The sequence below is a fragment of the Gymnogyps californianus genome, chromosome 2 (assembly GCF_018139145.2).
Source record: "Gymnogyps californianus isolate 813 chromosome 2, ASM1813914v2, whole genome shotgun sequence".
Classification (NCBI taxonomy): Eukaryota; Metazoa; Chordata; class Aves; order Accipitriformes; family Cathartidae; genus Gymnogyps; species Gymnogyps californianus.
The window spans coordinates 139,353,487-139,373,517 of NC_059472.1; the positions used below are offsets into that span (position 1 = coordinate 139,353,487).

General features: G+C 37.2%; 1 protein-coding gene across 1 annotated transcript in view; it reads right to left on the bottom strand.

Moving 5' to 3' along the window:
• The window catches only part of UMAD1 (UBAP1-MVB12-associated (UMA) domain containing 1), a 76,375-nt gene that overhangs the window by 50,288 nt on the left and 6,056 nt on the right, over positions 1–20,031 (bottom strand). The gene's annotated exons all lie outside the window — the stretch shown is intronic.

Below are 20,031 nucleotides of genomic sequence, written 5' to 3' on the forward strand. Positions count from 1 at the left end.
TTTAAAAACTCCCAAAATATTGATTTTTTATCCTTCAAAACATCCCTACTATCAATGTAAACAGATATGCATATGAAAAGTGTATGAATACATACATCTTCGCTGACATTTAAGAATCTGCTCCATTTGTGTGATTTTAAGCAAAGCTGCTAAGTATAAATATATGATTAAAAACTGTTTTGAAGAAAGATGCACAAAGCTGATTCCATGCAGTAAGTTTTATAAGTAGAAAATTAAAATGGTAATGAAATAACTCCACTAGTACAATAGAGCAGCAACTCTTTTATAGTTGAGATGGGGAGGACCTTCCCACATACATACATACATAAATCTTACATCTGCACTAACTTTGGTTACCTTGAAATATATTGTACAGCACTGAAGCATGGTGTAAGGAAGCAGTTAGTTTTACTAGGGTTCTCCTACATACAGCTCCCTAATTTGGAAGACTTCCTATGAAGCAGTATGTCCTGGTTTTAAACTGTGAAGTGTAACTGCTTGAAATCTTTACAGTAAACCAGCTTAGGAAAAAAAGAGTTCTGAACGTTAAGAATGTACTAATCTTTACCCAATTTGGTGATACTCTATTGCAACAATAAAACAAGAAGAAGAAAAAAAAAGATACTGCATGAAAAACACCATTACTTAGTCATACACAAATTGACACAGTGAACCATAAATTAATGACTCAGGACTTTTCAGTTGGTATGATTTTTTTATGGAAGAAAAATTTCTGGTTTCATACCAAGAATCTTGCAGCTGCTTAAAATATATTCCTTACTAAGAAACCAAGGTTCATATCTGCCTTAAACTGTGCCAGGACAGAATTTTGCACCTACAGAAAACTCTGACCAAGCCTCCGATGGACTCAAAAACCCTTCAGAGATGTGCATACAGATGTATCATGGTCTCTTCCTCCTCACTGATTTAACCTGATGGATCTAGCTGGGTAATACCAAAACAGGGAAATTCAGTAAAAGCAGCAAGGCAGACCATTAAGAGAGCTAACTACTGAGTAACTATGTTAGTGGAATCAATACAGTCATGTGACACTAACATAAACTGATTTTTCATCTATGTTAAATATATTGTCCATTTAATTCTAAGATACATTTCTAATTACTTTTTTCTGTGTTGAGTTTTAAAAGCGACCAGTTTTCAGAAAAAGAATTACTATTGAAAACAAACCTCCCTTGCATTGTCTACACACATTTTCTGATTCACACTTGTGAAAAACAGCAACATTTACTACGAAAATTCAGACAACTGTAATAATCATTTTACAAGAAGCACTAGGTTTTCCTCACTGCATGTTTATTTACAAAAATGCAGTAAGTACACATATGCTCTATAGGTTTACCTTGAGGGCTGGTTTCACAATCAATTTAACCAACATGAAGTGCGAGCTGCAGCTGAAATCGGCTGTGCTGTCACCCCCTCTCTCCCCACCCGCATCCCCATCCCAGCCAGACTGCATCATTGCCCTCAGGCCAGACTCTCAACGTACCTGAGCCGTTGATCAGTTCTCTGATCCAACCTGTGTGCAGCCACACCAGGAATGCTGGCACATGGAAAGTATGTGGCTGCCACTTTTCAGGGGATACACATACAGGCTTGCAAAAAGCAAACATGGAACCATGGACTAACAAAAACTATCTGCCAGCTTATGCCAAAATAGTATGCAAGACAGCAAATGTCATGGATAATAGTAAATGCTATACATAAATTTATATAAATTGCCATATATGCTATTTGGCAAACGATATATTGATTTTCTTTATATATGCTCTATATCAGCCCTACAATCCCTTTACAGAAAGTTTAACATTGCGTGTACAAAAATCTTACTTAAAAAACCCACAGATCTTATGACAGGTGTCTCTCATTTGCTTCATTTGAAATTAATTAGCTAAAGTCTAGATTCTAGATGTCCTCTTCTCGCAAAGCACCAAAACTGTCCTTAATTGGTACACCTCAATGAAAATTCCTGTTTAGTCTATTACAGAGTCTGTATTGGGTCACTGAAACTATCCATGTTATTGCTGATATAAGTGTTGAGCATTTACTGAAAAAAAAAATGCACTGTAGCTGAGTCCTGATATATTCAGACAACAGACAAATACTAAGTCTAATACTATACAGAGATGTAGACTTCAATAAATTGGTAAGACAGAAATCAGAATTTTCAACATTCAATTACTTGTTTTCAAGAGTACACCACATGAATGTATGATTAAAAGCCAAAACAGATCTTAATCATATAGCAACACACTACAATGAGTCATTGAACATAAATGTCAACAAGAGATCTCAGCAAAGTTAGTTTATTTTTAGTATGTTATTCAGGACCAGCTGAACACAAAAGTGAAAGAAAAGATCAAGGATGAGGTTCTTTGCTAGCTAAACATGCTTATCACAGGATGTAGTGGAAAACTAATGTGGTTTACCATATAAATTTACAATTAAAAAACCAAAACATAAAACTCACTACTCAGGATAAAAGTCTAGGAGGGAAACAATTAGTGGTAAGAGCCTGGATTTCCCCGTACCTTCCAAGTTGATAAATGCAGTCCTTAATATCAAACAAACAGTAAAGAATCAGACAAGATCTTTAGCAAACACAGATTGAACTATTACAGATAAACTGTACAACCATTCACTAGAGCAGATTTGTGCTATTTGTCAAAGAACATATCTCTTGAGCAAACAAAGAAAAAAAATCAAACCCAAAAAAGAGTCTTTCAAAATATTCCACATCTGCAATTTTAGTGGCTCTCCTAAAATCAGCAGCTGGCCAGAAATACTATGGCAAAAATCAAATGTAAATATACCTGACAACTATTTACGACATGTTGTATACAACTTTAACTATTTTACCTTTAAAGTTGAGATCTACAGGACTTTCCAGTTAATGGAAAACTTCTCATAAGACTTCTACATCAAGCCCTGCCAACCTGGCTGATTTTGCTATGCTATGTTAAACACAATGGGGGGAAAAAACACTGTCCTCCTTCCAACTTGAAAATTTTTTTTTTTTGTTAGCTACTAATATGAAACATTTTTAGACCAAGATAAAATGGAAATGACTGTAGCCTTAATGTTAACAGTGTTAAAAACAAATCTTAAAAAACATGAAAGCACCTATGGTTAATATTCCTAGGTATCCCCAATCAGCTTGTATTTTGAACACTATAGACACATCTGTAAAAACCGAGCACAATTGTACAGTGGTATCAGAATTACACAGCAGGAGGAGCTCAGTCTTTTGAACTTCTCTCAGTCAAGAAAGTTTCCATATCCAGCATATGCAGCTATAAAACCTGTGACTTTTTTTTTTTAAGGAAGTGCTAAACATATCCTCAAGGAGAAGTCAACAATTTATTTTATTGGCAAGTCTGAACATCCTCAGATGTTCATTTCCATTCTATTCTGGACAATCTATTTTTCTGAAGAGTGGGCCAGAACTGTTGACATCACTGCTATAAAACCAGCAGATTTCAGGTAAGCAAATATGAAGAACAGGAAAAGATATACAGATACACTGCTGTGTAAGATACTATAGCGTGCCTCGATAATGTACAGGATCTGCCATTAAAAACAGAGATCTAAAATGAGGTAGAATCTACATGTAAGTATTTTTTCCCATTTCTTCTGTTTATTAATGCACAGGAAAAGAAATGGTACATGCTAAAAATCAAATGATCTGTCTCTGATCACTTGATCAATGATAAGATGCAATATAAACCAAAAAAAACCTCAAAAAGCACAACTCTGCTTTCAGTTTCTGAAGATGCGACACATAACTGAAGAAAGACAGTTTATCACGACATATGCTCTTTAAGAATGACAAACTTAAAATTGATTGAGTTAAATACTAAGCTTTAAGGAAACCTCCTAATTTCAATTAAAATGCTTGACTGAAAATAATCACTTCTGGGAAGATGATACTAGTTGACAAGAGATTTAAGTGAACTTATTATTAAACTAACAGGTTTGGAACAAGACTGATGCCCAAAAAAGGCATTTAATAGGACTTCCTTTTCTTGAACACACTCAAAAGATTGTAAGACATATGACCTTTAGTTCAAATATAGCCTCCCTGTGTTACATTTTACTGGACTGACACTGTAAAGAAAGTTACAGTATAAATTCGGTAGCAGCCACTAGTCATAAATTAAGTTTTTTTAAGTTCTATTGGTGTCTTGAACCTAAAGAACCACCTCATCTCAATAGTCTTTTAAACCAATCGTTTTCCAGACAGGAATGAGTAACAACTTGCTCTTGAGATCAAGTATGTGCCTATACAGCTATATGCTGACAGACAAACTCTTTGCCAACCCTCTACACTGGCAGAAGTCAAGGCAGCTCCAGCCCAGACAATATAGCTCCATTACTGTGTCACTAGCGTCAAGGTAATCAAAACTTTCCTCTCAGCTAGGTCATCAGCTCAGGCACAGTTCAATACTGTTGCATTTTAAAAAGTACAGAAGTCCCATGTCCAGACAACTGGCTGAGTTCAGGCAAAATGAACTGGAATCTGTCTGGACTCATCCATACAGACAAACCCAGACACCCTGAAGATACAACTTTAAGTTATATCAGTAGCAAAAGCCACAGGTCATCCAGGCAGAAAGGTTTAAGAAAATCCACAGCAATATCACTACCGTTCTCTTTCCTACAAGTTTTTACTAGGGCAAAGGTATAGCAGCAAAAAGTTAAAAATACAGTGATGACCTTGCTCTTTATACAAGAGTACAAGAAACAACCCACCATTCCCCATCTCTACTCCGCTCTGGTGAGACCCCACCTGGAGTACTGCATCCAGTTCGGGAGTCCTCAGCACACAAAAGACATGGACCTGTTGGAGCGGGTCCAGAGGAGGGCCACAGAAATGATCAGAGGGATGGAACACTTCTCCTACGAGGAAAGGCTGAGAGAGTTGGGATTGTTCAGCCTGGAGAAGAGAAGGCTCCGGGGAGACCTTATTGTGGCCTTTCAGTACTTAAAGGGGGCTTGTAAGAAAGATGGGGACAAACTTTTTGGCAGGGCCTGTTGTGATAGGACAAGGGCTCATGGTTTTAAACTAAACGAGGGTAGATTTAGACTAGATATAAGGAAGAAATTTTTTACAATGAGGGTGGTGAAACACTGGAACAGGTTGCCCACAGAGGTGGTAGATGCCCCACCCCTGGAAACATTCAAGTGGAAGATGTCCCTGCTCATTGCAGAAGGGTTGGACTAGATGACCTTTAAAGGTCCCTTCCAACCCAAACTATTCTATGATTCTATGATCTTGATTCTGACACTCAGGGGTGGCAACAAGGTATTGTACTCTCAGATGCAAAAAGGCTGGCCTAGCCAAACCCTCTGCTGGTATGCTCTTCTTGCAAATCCTGGTGTTCGTCTCCCCCTGGTGGACTCTGTGCAGAGACAGGAAACTTTGCTCCACTTAGAACAGCTCCACCTAGAAAGAACTTTGCTCCACCTGGAAAGTTCCCCTCTAGAACCAACACAACTCCATTCATCTTCCAGTTATTAGGAAATCCTCACCTAAGATGCACCAACAGGCAAAACCAGCAAGACCATCTAGAGTAAGTGGGTTCTGAGACACCAGTGTGGGCAGCATGTGGCCAAATGGGTAGGTGTAGCTCTCTTGCTCTGGAACCCACTGTACTGAACACTTAGATTTCTCTGCGCTTACCTGCTGTGGCACTGGAAGACAGAACTAGAGTTTAGTTTGTACTTGGACAGGATGGAATGGAACAAGGCATGAAAGAACATCCGTAATTAGTATAGACATATCATATGAAATCTGCATCAATAACGCATGAGAGTATACAGACCCAGACTTCCTAAAAGCCTTTCTTACATTCTTTGAAAGGTGCCAAAATACCATACTACTACCACTGTCCAAATGTCACAGAACACTTCATCAACTGAAGTGCATAACAACAGTGGAAGACAAGTCAATCAACCCTTCTTGGCTGATACCAGTATTAAGCTTTGGTCAGCAGAGCCAACAGCAGCTCTCTATGCCAGACCTACACTCAACTTCTAGACCTACTCAACACAACCCGTCTCATCAATTATTGCAGCTCCTTCACTTTTACACTGAGCATTTCTTTGTATTACTTTGCCTCCAAATTCTGTCCAAAGATTTCAGGAAACAGGCAATTGTTTGGCATTTGCTCTGCCCTTACTCAGCTATTTTCAAAAATTTACTTTCAAAGTGTGGGTCGCACACTTGAGAGTAAGTCTCAACTACAGGTACATTTTAATTTACAGCAGAAAGAGCTACATGCTTCTATTCCGTATTTTCTAGGCCCCTAAAATTTAGTAATGTTTACACACTAGAAGGACATATAGCAATGTAGACAATGTAGATGGATGAGCTCCTTCAATATCAAACCAGATCTACCAACTACACTGTTTCATTCTCACAAGTCACCGTGGTGAACAGATAAACTAAAAGATATGTCTTCTCCCCAGTCTGAGTTAGTACAAGCTAAAACTTGCCACTGTAAACTTTCAGGGTGACAACTGCTCTGTTCAGCACTTGGGAATTCTTAAGTACTGACATTTTACTAAAAATAAACTTGAAGATACTATCTATAGGTAATATTAAACACTTTATCTCAATGTGTCAAGTATACAAAACTGTTTAACTTTCTAAAAACTTCACTTAATCATATTAAGACTTTGCCATTCTTAGTGAAAGCTAACTTGGTCAACTTGGAGGAAGGAGAAAAAAGACAAGTCTGCACATAGAGCAGAAATACAGATGATGACTACTGTTTCTGGAGACTTACAGATTTTTTTGCAGCCTTATAAAATGTTCTAACTTTACCTGAGTCTTCTGATAATCAGCTGTCTTTCATACTAGCACTGAAATGTTTTCCAACCTTCTTCAACCTGAATTCACTGTGGGACACAGCATGTACTTAATTCATTGTGAAAAAGCTGCTTTCACTCCACTTGTGAAAAAGTTCTGATATAAAAAACAGTAGTAAGCGCCTTAAACATACCAGTAAAACTACCTAAACTACAGTTGAAAACACGCTGGAATCTACCAGCTTAAACAACAAATTTGCAATGCCTATGCAGATGCATCTGTATACATACAGGCATTATGTCAGTATTTTCTCCAACAATGTCAATCGATTTAGGGAACTGCTTTCTTTGGATGATGCTTGGCTTTAATAGTTAGGTGGCTCTGAAGCTATCAAGCAATACCTCTGTAGACTTGACTTCTTTCTTCCACTATGTATCACGCTTCATCCATCCATTCTCAATCACCTTCATTACAATTCCAGCTGGCAACTTATGTTCTCAGGAACAAAGCAGTGGCATCCTGCTCCCAATTTATGGGACTTCTAAAAACCCATGGGGTTTTTTTTTGGCCCCCCCCTTTTTTTTTTAAATTTTTCTCTTGTATACTTGCCTTTCCTCCCTTTTAAAGGACTCAATTTGAGATATCAAACCATCCAAGTATCTAGCTAGCATAGAGATTTGCAAAAGCAACCAACTTTCTTTCATGGAAAGATGCATCTGTGAAACATCATTGGTTTATCATGCTCTTAAGTCAGCTTCTGCCATATGGTTGCTCTCAGACAGGTTGTCTATAGTTGTTTCTACTCAAACGAAAGCTCACCAGTGACAGCCTTTGAACTCACCTAATAAGATGCTTTTAGGGACAGCAAAGTTCATAGCTTTATTTCTGCAGAGTCACCCTTATCAATCTACATTCCATCACATTTATTTCATTGCATACCCCCTTGTTCCGTTGTTCTTGATGTCTTGCACACATTCTCATCTACTTTGAATTCGGGGATTGCAGCAAGTTGCGTAACAGGAAGGCACACCTCTTAACAGCCAGCTTTTATATGGCCAGATGGCTTGTCAACTTCCCCTGACATGGGCACAAACGATGGAATACTTACTTGCCATGTAGAACAGTGAGAATCAAGTCCCTAGGAACAATCAGTGCTAATGTTTTTCTCAATTGAAACATATGACCAGCTCTCCTGAAAGTTACTTTCTTAGTAAGGTAAGTCAAGTATAGACTTGACTACCTTTTATTAAAAAAAAAAAAAACCACACACAAAACCCAACAAACTAAGTTTGGGGTAAAACCCATCAGAGTTTAGGCAGTTACGTGAAATAATTCCAAACAAAGGATAAAAATAGTATCAATCAAAAAAACAAAACAAAAGAATTACTATCAATCCAGTATCACAATACTTCAGTTGTGTTTGTGGAACAAACTAAGCTACAGCTACTTGAGTTTTTGTAAATGTAAAACTAATCTACCAAGTCTTGTATACATAAACGACACTGTTCTAGCAATAAAAGAATACATTGCTGAACCACCCAATTTTGAAAGCAAAAATAACAGTGACCCAGTATGAAAATCTAAGACTTTTCCCACTTTTAATAAAGTTTTATGTAATGGTTACAACAAAGGAAAAGATTTTTAAAAAGTTGAAAAATATTTCTAAAAGAAAAAGTTAATTTAGAATAACAACGCATACCCTTTCACAGGTAAGAGGTACAGAAAAACGCTAGTGATTTTAAAGCTTTAAGCAGTACACAGCTAAAATTTCTTTAAAAAAAAAAAAAAAAAAAGGCTTTTGCAGTTGGATGGCCTGTGTGTTTTCCCTTGTTATTCATTAATAACTTTTGTGATCATTGGCCTGTGTCAATTAAGTTTCAACCAAGTCCCTAAAACAGAGCTGCTAAACCAGATCAGCGCAACCAAGGGTTATATGGCTGCGAGCAGCCTCTCGAGTCAGTTGTTATCCACCAGTGGCCCAAAGCCAAGCACTCCATTAGGCTTATCTGAGGGTGGCTACCATCCCGTGTGCTGGCTACGTGACTTTGGACCAGCACGCCAGCTAGTCTCAGAAGTGCCATTCCTTGCCAAGCCATTAAAAGAGAGATTTGTGGGAGAAGGTATGCGACTGAAGGAGGATGAGGGAGGAGGGCTAAGGCTAGTGAGCACTTAAGCCATAGGAGAGCATGCTGTATGGGGTTTGCTTGTAATGGAACAACGAGTTCTTTCGAAAGGTGCTTTTCCTTTCAGATGCGTTATGTATTGCGCACTATTACAGCCTGCACTTATCTGACTCACAAAAGGCATGATTTTCATACCTAGTTAGAAGTGGGCAAGTCACACTAGTTTAGCAGATGATGATACACTTAGAAAGCATAACTACCCCATTTAAAATTTCAACTTTTTCACCTAGAAATTAATATTAAGTTAGAAATACTGTAAAATAATTTTTATCTAATTAGCTTCAACTAGAAGGAAAAAAAAAAGGACTGAAATCTGTATTTTTTCCTATTAATGCAGAAATGTACTATTTAGTTCCCAAAATAACTTTTTATGGTTTTAGCACAAGAATATATTGCATTCTTGCTTTCATCACTATTATCTGCAATAATTAAATTCTTCACCTCCCTAAAAAACAATGAGCAAAACATGCTCAAAATTTTTGGATAAGATGGGCTCTATTTTATTGTTATTCTTCTCAAGTACAGGTACCACTCTGTGTCGTAACTTTGAATTTTTAAATAAAAAAATATAACACTCAACTTTGACTACATCATACAGATTTTTAAAGAGTTGGTAAGGCATATGACAAAAATAAATGTGGAAAGGAAATGAAGGTATTTTCTAGAACTATTTATAGTAATCCAGTCATGCTGAACTGATTGTATTTCCTCCTATATTGAAAATGCACAGACAGCCGCATACAAAATAGATGTCATCAACTTTCAACTCACATCCAATGCAAAAAATAACAGGTAAACATACTCGTAAGTAGACTAACATTGGTTTCAGTTTACACAGGGAAAGAACACTTTACTGTGGCCAAATCTTGAAACCAACAATTTGTACAGATAATCATATATCTCTGTGAAATATATTCACACATAAGAACTCCTAAAGATTAGGCTCATTTTCTTAAAAACTAAATTTTCACATTGGTACAATATTTATTTTAATGAAAGCACTTAGACACAAGTAAATTGTTGGCAACATGAAGTTGTTTTTTATTTTTTTAATTAAAAGAAGCTGTAAAGCGTAATTATAACCTAAAGTTTCCCCCAAGTACCTGGAAACTGGCCAAGAGCTATTGGTTTCTGTAAGATATAAGTCTTATGAACAACAGAAGCTGAATTCTGAACAGGGATAGCTAATACTTTGTATCATGTCCTTGGTAAGGTATGCTTTTTCTATCTGTCTGCCTCTTCATTTTAAAATTTGTTAGCTTTGGGGTCAAAAGGGCACTCTAATTTACATGGACAAACGAACCTACTAGACAGGCCACCTGAAATCAGTTAGTTCAAAGGTAAATTAAAGACATATTTGGTCCCTCTCCCATTTCCTCTCATGTTCTAAGGCATTAACAGAGGATTTAGTTGCAGTGGTTCCATCATACGCAATGTTTAACATCCTGAAATTCCCCTTTGTCAAGAGGGCACAATCATGGAAGATACTAACACACCTGACTATATCCTGGTATTCTTCCAGTGAAGAAGAATACCAGGATACAAGAATTAAATGGTGTTATGAGACCGGACCAGATATTCAATCTTTTTTCAGCCTTTTGCTACTCTGCCTACCTGTTATTGACTGCTTGAGGATCTCCCCTGGAAGATCTCACACGAAAAAGTCAAGAACTGTGGGGCTCTGCTTCACTTGATTAACTCCATATTTAGCTTTGAATCTTTTCAACTTTAATACTATGCCAAATTTATCTCCAGTGCACACACTTATTTTATCGAGGCTATTCCTTCAATTCACTGTTCAGAAAATAATTCATTGGCAATAGAAAAACATAGACATATGGCTTGCTAGAAATATTTTGTTCAGAAGCAGGTGGTGCACATGCAGTAAAGTTTTAGTAGTGTTCGGTAAGGATCAATTCCATACTCTAGTATTTCTGCTACATTGTGTAAGCATGGGAAAAAAGGTAACAACTGACCCTCCCATGCTACAATAGGGACAGAACTTAAGGGGGGAAAAAAGGTAACCAGACACTCAGTTTACAATAAACGAAATATAACAAAGCCTCCTCCATCCGCAATGCTGTTCATTCAAACTGTATTTATTTAATCTATCTACAAAGTTTACATTAACATCTAAAACATCCAAACACTTCCACCATGACTATAGCATGAATTATGCTTACTGGCACGAGAACCTCAGTTTTACTAACAAAAATAATTGTACATAAATCCACTTTGGGAAAGTAGGAAGGCCACAGACATGACCCAAACAAACATATCCCTAAGGCTTCAAGGGAATCTACAAATTGTTCCTGAGCTTCTTCACCACATCTCTTAGAAAGAGTCCATCATGCTTAGCTTCAGGGTGTATAGTAATAAGTACAAATAAGATATTTCAATTTAAGAAGAAAAATTACTTCGTATTAGTTAGTACCCCACTAGAATGTGGGGGGGTGTAAGAATATAGAAAGCTCTTCCTTTGGATATCTTTTTGTCCATCAGGTGTACAAGCTGAGACTCTTCTATCTGTCTTTTGTTAATAAATACATCAGAAGCTAGGAATATCTAAAAGTAGACAGGATTTTAACAACTGGCAAAAGTAAATGCACTTCAGGATATTTCTGCCTCTTCCTGACTAGCATTTTAGCATGTTTCTAAAGCAGTGAGGGTCACTGTACTTATCCTGATTACCTGCACATTGTACTTCACAACTAGGTTTCATACACATCATTCAATTTATAATTCAGAATATGAGTTCCCAGTTAGAAGCTGTTGTTTTGGAGGGAAGAAAGAAGGACAAGGACCATGTTACACTATGTTCTGACCTTCAGATGATTTCTGGAGGCAGTTTATATAGCATTTATCTACTGAGTTATCTTAAACAATACACTCAAAATCCTGACCTCTTAAAAACTGTCTGCTTTTTTCATTTCAACACCAGTTCTGTTTTTCCGGGTGGTTTAACAGTAATAAAAAGCATCCCAGACATACTTACAAAGTAAAACTAAAAGCAAAAGTCAAACAATATCCCCATAGCATACCAGCTATCATCTTCTGCTCGCAGCATGTCAGCGTAGCACATGGTTCAATCCTTTCAAAAGGGGCAGAATACACTGGACTCCTGAAACACTACATGAACATACTGGTCCTTAACACTCCAGGTATCACATCAGAGCGCTTATTCTACTTTAAGTCAGACAACAAAATTAATTGTTGGTTGCTTTCCAGTTGGCAAAGGCAACGGAGGGTATACTTGAGGAAAGTCATCAGTAGTAGAATGGAAATAGAAGTTTTAAAGCAAGAGCCTCTGAGTGTGTGTTCATTTGCACCCCATGTTAAGCCTGATCTCCAGAGTCAAGATCAAAAGCGCCTAGACATGTTCTCACCAGAAACGTCTTAACTTCATAATTCATTCTCTGCACAAGAAGTTCATTGACTTTAGCTACAGAATGTAAGCAAACAGATGGCTTATGCTGCCAGGAATGTGCTGAAGACTTAAAGAAATATAAACCCAGAGGATTCAGAAGTTTCACTGGACCCAAGGGAGAGGGTAGAAAAAAAGAGAGAAAGGAAGTAGTAGACAAGACCACTTACACATATCACACCTTCTAAAATAAGAACACAAAAGAGCAACACAGACATCCTTAGCTTTACATCTGATTCATCAAATAGAGGCTAGAAAAGAAAGCATTTCTTGCTCAAGAGTAGCTGTTATGAAGGTCAGTGTGTAAGACATGCAGCTGAAAGATACCTGCTGACATTAAGCAGGTATGAGCCTGTATTGCTTAACCAGTAAAAGATATCATGAGAAATTGGGGGCAGGGGGGTCTTTAAAAAAGAAAAACAAATAAAAATGCTTTGCCTTTTTGTTTTAAACAGAAGACTACAAAAAACCCCGAACACTGCAAGATAAATTAGCTCAGCAGTATAAGGATAAAGAGCGGACCAACACTATGGCACTATGGCCCTGATCAACTTTAAACCAACTTCCACAGCAGTACTGTGCACTTCAGGTTTGAAAAAAGCAATATGCAGGCAAATAAAATTTATAAAACATTTTCTAATCTGAAGTTCTCAATAACTTCTTATAATCAAACCTGGAATCAGAATGTGCTGGATAGTTTTTACTATTATTTTACACAGAAGAAGATCCCATTTCTTTTACCAGCCAGTGTCGTCAGCCCTAGCCCCCCAGCGGGGCCGGGGGCCCGTGCCCGCCGGATCGCTAAGCCGGCAGAAGGAGCACGCACAAACAAAACGCACCCTCTTCCGCCGAACAGCTGCGCCTGCAACACACCTCCCAACAACAAAACAGGGCTTTTTTTAATCAACTTTCGATGGATAATGAATGTATTTGCGACTGTGACAAGTTGAATATCACCCGAAAGTATGATCCTCAATTATTTTCTTACAGTTCTCCCCCTTTCTTTTAATAGTTTCTTAATACTCCTAAAAAGGTAATTTAGTCTAATAGCAAAGACTTGCAAGTATAGAATTTGACTGCTGTTTAATGCTACTTAAAATGAAAAGCATATTGTAACAAACCACGACTCATTATCTTCACACAGTACACATATTTTGCTATCAACAAGATTAGAATGGGTATGATGCCTGGAAAAGCATATTCGAAACAATAATCTAAAAAAGCAGCTGTCTCAGAAGCAACAAAATGCATTAGGGATCTAAATTCATTAGCTGTTGCTTCTGCACATGAACACAAGCGTCCTGGATCTGATCGGGAAGCAGCTTAACTCCCGCCTCCCCTCGCCTCCCCCACAGCACGTTCCAGGCATAACGGGCACCTTTTCCCTGGAAATGAAAACACGGGAAACAAGAGCTGATCCCGCTTTTCCCCTCACCCTCTAACTGGCCCACTCAAGAAGCAATGGACCTGAGATCTGGTCCCCATAGTCTGAAGGTATTCAAGCTCTTGCCTCCCACAGGGAGCCCTCCCGGTCAGCTATACTTTAATTTGCTTGGGGCACCCTTCTTCCCTTCCTTTTGAAGCTGGACCTGGTTCACCCAAAAAGGAAAGGTTGCCTGGGACAGAGGTAAAACAAATCAGAAAGAGTCTGAGACTGATGCCTAAGAGTTGGCAACACACTTGTCTCTTCATGCTGTTTTTTGGGGGTTTGGGGTTTTTTTTTAACCTTTAGTCATTTCAGTTTAAGAAAAAAAGTGCAAACCCGCAACACACACAGGCTAGGGAGTACAGACCAGTATTCCAGTCTCCTTACTCCCAGGTCACTGCAGTTCAATGATTAATGCAGTATCAGAGAAGCTCCTACATCTTGCATTATTGAAGTAGAACCACAGTGCAGCCAATATAAACAGTGGAGGTCCTCCCAACTGGACTATTTTAGACTTCAATGCTAGAAGATGTGCATCTGACTGCGCTAAGCCTATGCAGAACTAGATTTGAGGTCTCCTGCTTCTCGGATGAATGCTTGAATAAGCACAAGTACACACCAAACATATTTTAAGAAGAACACGCTGTAACTTCAGCTTTTGGTTTTGAATCAAGTGGACAGACGTGCCTGATGCACGGCACCTTGATTCAGACACTTCAGCTCCAGAGCATACCAAGAATTCAAGCTTACTGCCCGTTTCTGCTTTTGCCAGTGGGTCATTTTAGGCAAATATGCTCAAAACACATTTTGTAAACTGAATTTCAGAGACGTTTAATCCTACTTCTTGGTCTACTCTTTCCCCTTTTTTTAAAACACAACGCACAAGTTGGAAACTACTACTGGTTCTTTCCCGGGTCTCACCTCTGGTTCACTCAGTGGTAAAGTAGGAGTAAATTTTCATAAGAGTTGGTATATCCAACTGAAGTTTATATCCAACAGGAGTCAGTATATTAAATTTTGTTTAAATCTAAGGAAAGTTCTTTGTGCATCTCTTTATAACAGTGTTGACATAACTTGTGGGTTAGTAAAAGAAAACAGTTCTAGCAAAAAAAATCTCCCCCCTAATTCTCTCTCCTAATGAAGGGTGCATTGGTATGTGTATTTAATATCCACATTTTAAAGATAATATTGGCTGCTTTCTGCTATAATAGCTTTGCTAATGCTTTTGTAAATCAAATCTTCCTTATTCATAGCCTTCCCCTTCTGCAAGACCTAAGGATGAATCATTTAGAACAAACTATGTGGGGAAGTTCACACTGAAAAAATAAAATGGCAAAGAAATATCCATAAAGTCCCATTCCCTCCCTCTCAAAAAATTGAAGATTCATACAAACTGAAAGAAGGATAAAAACTAATCTTGTGTTTTAAGTTGTTACTTTCCCTTATTCACCCTGGAATAGGAAAATTATGAGTTTAAACTCCTGAACAACTGCAGTATATTGGTGGTCTAGACAGATCTCAGTGGAAAGAGATTTAGTATGATAGGGTCTAACAGGAAAAATCTTTTTTTGTTTGTTTGGGGTTTTTTTTGTTCCAGGAAAGGTCTGGGACTTTGCATCATTTTAAGGAAGCTTGCCCATTTTAACTGAAAAAAATGAGTATATTGTACATATTTAATTGTGGTCACATGCTCAAAGACCTCATCATTAATCTGGGGTAATTGAAAGAGAAAAAAAACCACAAAAAAAACCACCAAAACAAATGGACCTCACCATTGACAACTAAATACTACCAATTGTGACAGCTCTCTCTACAGTTTGTACTTGTATTCTTACAGACAAAATACAAAATCCATATTCACCTAATCCATATTCCCCTAACTTCACCTAGAAACCCTGACAAAAACAAGAAGGAAATTAAAAGACTGTATACATCTGCTGAGTGTATTTGAAGTCCCACATTTATCTCAACTGCTGGGAGGGGGAAAGACAAAGAAACACTCACACTGTATCAATATTCCCGAGTTAAACTCACTTAAGCTTTTGAATGATTTTCTGTCCATTATCATTTTTGCCCCATACAGTTTTTGTAGCAAATAACCATGCGTAAATTGAGAAAACAATATACAGAATTAAGACTGTGATTACATCCTGTGATGTACATGGTTAACTGTAATAACAGCAAAGTGTGTGCTAATTGCTAAAGAAACAAACTGCACAAACGAAGCAGCCCACTACTTCTAGGAGGTCTTGCATTCCTCTTTATTTTTTACTATCACATAGAAGGACATCCCCATGACAATGGAAATAGCACTAGAATAATTTACTAAAAGATATAAAAAGCACAAAGTGAAGTGATCATAGTCACAAAAAATGATTACTGCATAATTTCCCCAGCAAGTCATGGTCAATGCTGTGAGCAAATGCGTATTTGACTGAAGGAAGAGAGAATAATTTCAGAACTGAGTCCACACAGCCCTCATTTGTGGGGGAAAAGCAGTATGAAAAAGCTGAAGATCATTCAGCTGCGTGAGCAGAGATCAGAAAGCACATTACATTTTTGGCAACCACCAAAGATGTCTTATGGCAGAAGCAGAAGAAATAGCACTGAAGTACAAAACAATTGACTGGATAAATCACCTATATCCTTTAATTTCTTTGGCCCTTACTGAAAGGTACTTCACCTAGTATATCAAGAAAGAGCAGCTAAAGAAAAAACACCTTTATGCACAAGGTGACAAGCCATCTTTCATTTTATAAAGAAAAGCCTTACACTTATGTTACTATTTCATATTGAGGCCTATGACACGACTGACTTGAAACACTTGTGAAACACAGAACATAACCTTCTTGAGTTTCTTTATACTACCTAATTAAAAATAAACAAGACAATGTATCTTTGGCAAAGTAATTTTTCTTCTTCCACTGAAAAAATGTAAAAAACCATTTATTTGCCAGAGACAGGGAGGGGGGTGTGTAAAATCAGCTCAACATAACATTTCCTTCAGAGAAAATTAACATTGATTAACATCTGTAGAAGTCTGAATGACTCCAACCAGACAGGCAGTGATTGCATGGGCTAATGACTAGGACTCTCTTTGCAAAGAATGATCTTCTAACTCTGCTGTAAATTGCTGAAAGAGACTTCAACCTGAATTTATCACTTGCCAGAACAGCAACTTGCACTCCTGCAACACATTTTCCACCTCTTGTTTTTCAGTTAGCCCTAGCTGTAAGTTCACCTTTTACAGGAAAAATCAGACTTGGGCTAAAAATACATTATCATATCTTGAACTATTTTCTTTGCATCATAAAACCAAGAAGCTTCTAATTCTAAAAGAGATTTAATGACCAGCATATTCTGGGAAACAAAGTTTACAACTGGCACTTGAAAATCCCCACTTTTACACTACATTTTGCTATTTTTACTCTGTTTTACAATAAGCAATCAGTATTTTCCTTTCTTATACTCCAACTGAAAATTGCTTTAAGAATGCTATATGGACCAGTAGACCAAGGCACTACTACTAGAGAGTAAACTATGTATGGGAGTAAAATTGTCAGAGCCCAGGTGTCAAAAGTAATCACCCTACTATAACCAAAGGTTAAAGAATACTATGTCAACTATGTAAATACATCACTGCAGAATAGTCATGTCCAAGAAATCCCTTCATCTTTTCTGAGGATAAATTTCCAGCAAAAAAAGGATTTTCTTACTTCAGCATATTCTACTTCCGTCACTATTTGCAAGAGTTAAACTCAGTAGGCCCAAACCTCTCAGGAGCAGTTTGGAGACCTGGATATGTAGAAAGTGACTATTATACATCAAGTCAGAAGGCAGTTAATATGAAAAACAGGAATGCAACTCCAACTAATATTTTCTTAGAGGGCTAGCAGCAAACTGTCAGATGCATGTGTGACCTCAAAACAACCTTTTGCCAGATGCCTCTTTAACCTCTTACAATTACATCAACTTCTAAAAAGACTGGTACATTTTACCATTTTCCTCCTTTGGTTATGCAAATTAAGATGATGTGCTTAAAAGACAGATTGAAAATGTTTGGCTCCGTGCATTTTTGTCTGTCTTAAAGCCCCATAATAAAGCTCTCTAATACAGCAGCACATACTTCTTTTTTCTCCCCAGAATTAAAACTGCTGTAGAAGTTAAACAAGAAGTCTTCATCTTCTTTCTTTTCTCCTCCCTTGAGTCAGTGTTCAAAACCAGGTAACTTTTTGAGATAGCTGTGAGTTAAGGGGCCGAGACAATATTCAGCCAAAGCAATCAATAAATCACTTTTAATACTATTTACCATTAAAAAATAACGTTTTTTTCCATAAAAAGTATGTTATACATCTTATGTTGCAATCAACAGAAGCCAATACAATGATTCATATTATTCAGATTCAAAAATGGCCTGTATGCTAACTTTAAAGAAGGGCCTTTCTGCAAATTTAAAAATAACCAAATTCATAGCATGGAAGCATCACGAATGTGTTTCAGGGGCTCAAGCCTCAGAAAGCAAAAAAAAAAAAAAAAAAAAAAGAGAAATGTTACGGAATGAAAAGTAGGTCGGTCATGTATACTAATGTGCTAAAAATACTAACATCTGATTTGTGGCTGAGACAACTATTTTTAAAATCTAGAGGTGTACAAGTAAATGAAGAATTGCACAGTCCTTTGTCAACAAAAATATGCTTTGATGAGGCATTAAAAAGAAAGATTCCCTGTGCTGTACAGAATCCAAGAAAAAAAAATTTCCTTTAAGAAATATACATCCTTATACAGCAAAACAATGAATTTCAATTGTTCTGTAACCCAGTTCCTTTAATCTGCATAAGTGATGCTGACTGAGTTCACTCAACCAAATCACTACTGGCTTTCAGAATACAATCAACACATGCTTTTCAACAGTATTAATATAGCATGAAGCTTGTGCTCCTAATTATTCATGTTTTTGCATTCTGTTTTTTCCCCCTGCTGTAAAATATGCAAATTTACTTCTTTGTGTTATTTAGGTCCCACATGGGCCTCAACAGATCTGTTTGGAAGGAATTACAAGCCAACATCTAGATACATGCTGTCAACATTTCAAGCTTCATTATTTTTATTAGGTTGGAATGCCATTATAGATTTGATATTAGGCTTTAAAAAGCTTTTTATAAATCTGTTGAAAACCTACAGTCTAATAAAATGGTGTACTGATAATTACTACTACTCCACTTTGTGTGTGTGTGCATGAAAGGGAGAGAGAAAAGCCCTACAACTCTTGAATACAAGAGAAATCTCCATCTAGCGGTACTATTGAAAAACGCAGTTTGTTTTTGTGCAAAATCAGTACCCAAGAGGATTAGTTTGACTTCATTACTGAATGAAGGGTAGCCATTACCTCCTTATGCAACTAAGGATCGGTAACAGGAGAGGACTGTTTCTTCTGAATTCCTCCTCCTCCTCCTTTTTCAGTCAGCTCTGACTGTAAAATTCAATGCCCAAATGAGCTACTAATGATTTTTAAGTATGAAACCCATAAAGCAGCACTTCAAGAAACAGGTCACTTAATACAGTAACTTGGTGTGCATCAAAAGTGTTCACTTATAGTGGCACAGGCTGACACGTACAAAGTATTCTTTAGATAAAAATATTAAAAGATTTCCCCAAATCTCAGATTATTATAAAGTTAGTGTTAAATGTTTTTAAACTTAAACTACATAATGAAATAGTAGCTTGGTTATTCGAAAACTGCAAGGTTGGAAATAACTACACAAGCACTTACTGTTATACAAAAAACACGTAATACAAGCCCATTGATGCAGAAAGTGAAAGGACATTGAGACACTGCTTTTTTCCAACTGGCACAAAGCCTTGTGCGTTTCTTTAATGTAATAGTATATTTTAAAACACTGCAGCAGCCTAGCCTTTCTTACTAGCACCACTAAAAGCTCCTTAAATATTAATGAAAAAACAATGTAGAGATTCACAGGAATCTACTACACATTACTATTGACTTCTAGAAAACAAACAGCAGCAGTAACACTAAGATTTTACAAATCTCTTGATGCATTTAATCTCTGAGGTATGCACGCAGAGGGGAGAAACCAAAAAACTATTTGAATTGCAGCAATAAACTAGTATGGGGGTAGTCCTTTGATTTGAGAGGATCAGTATATTA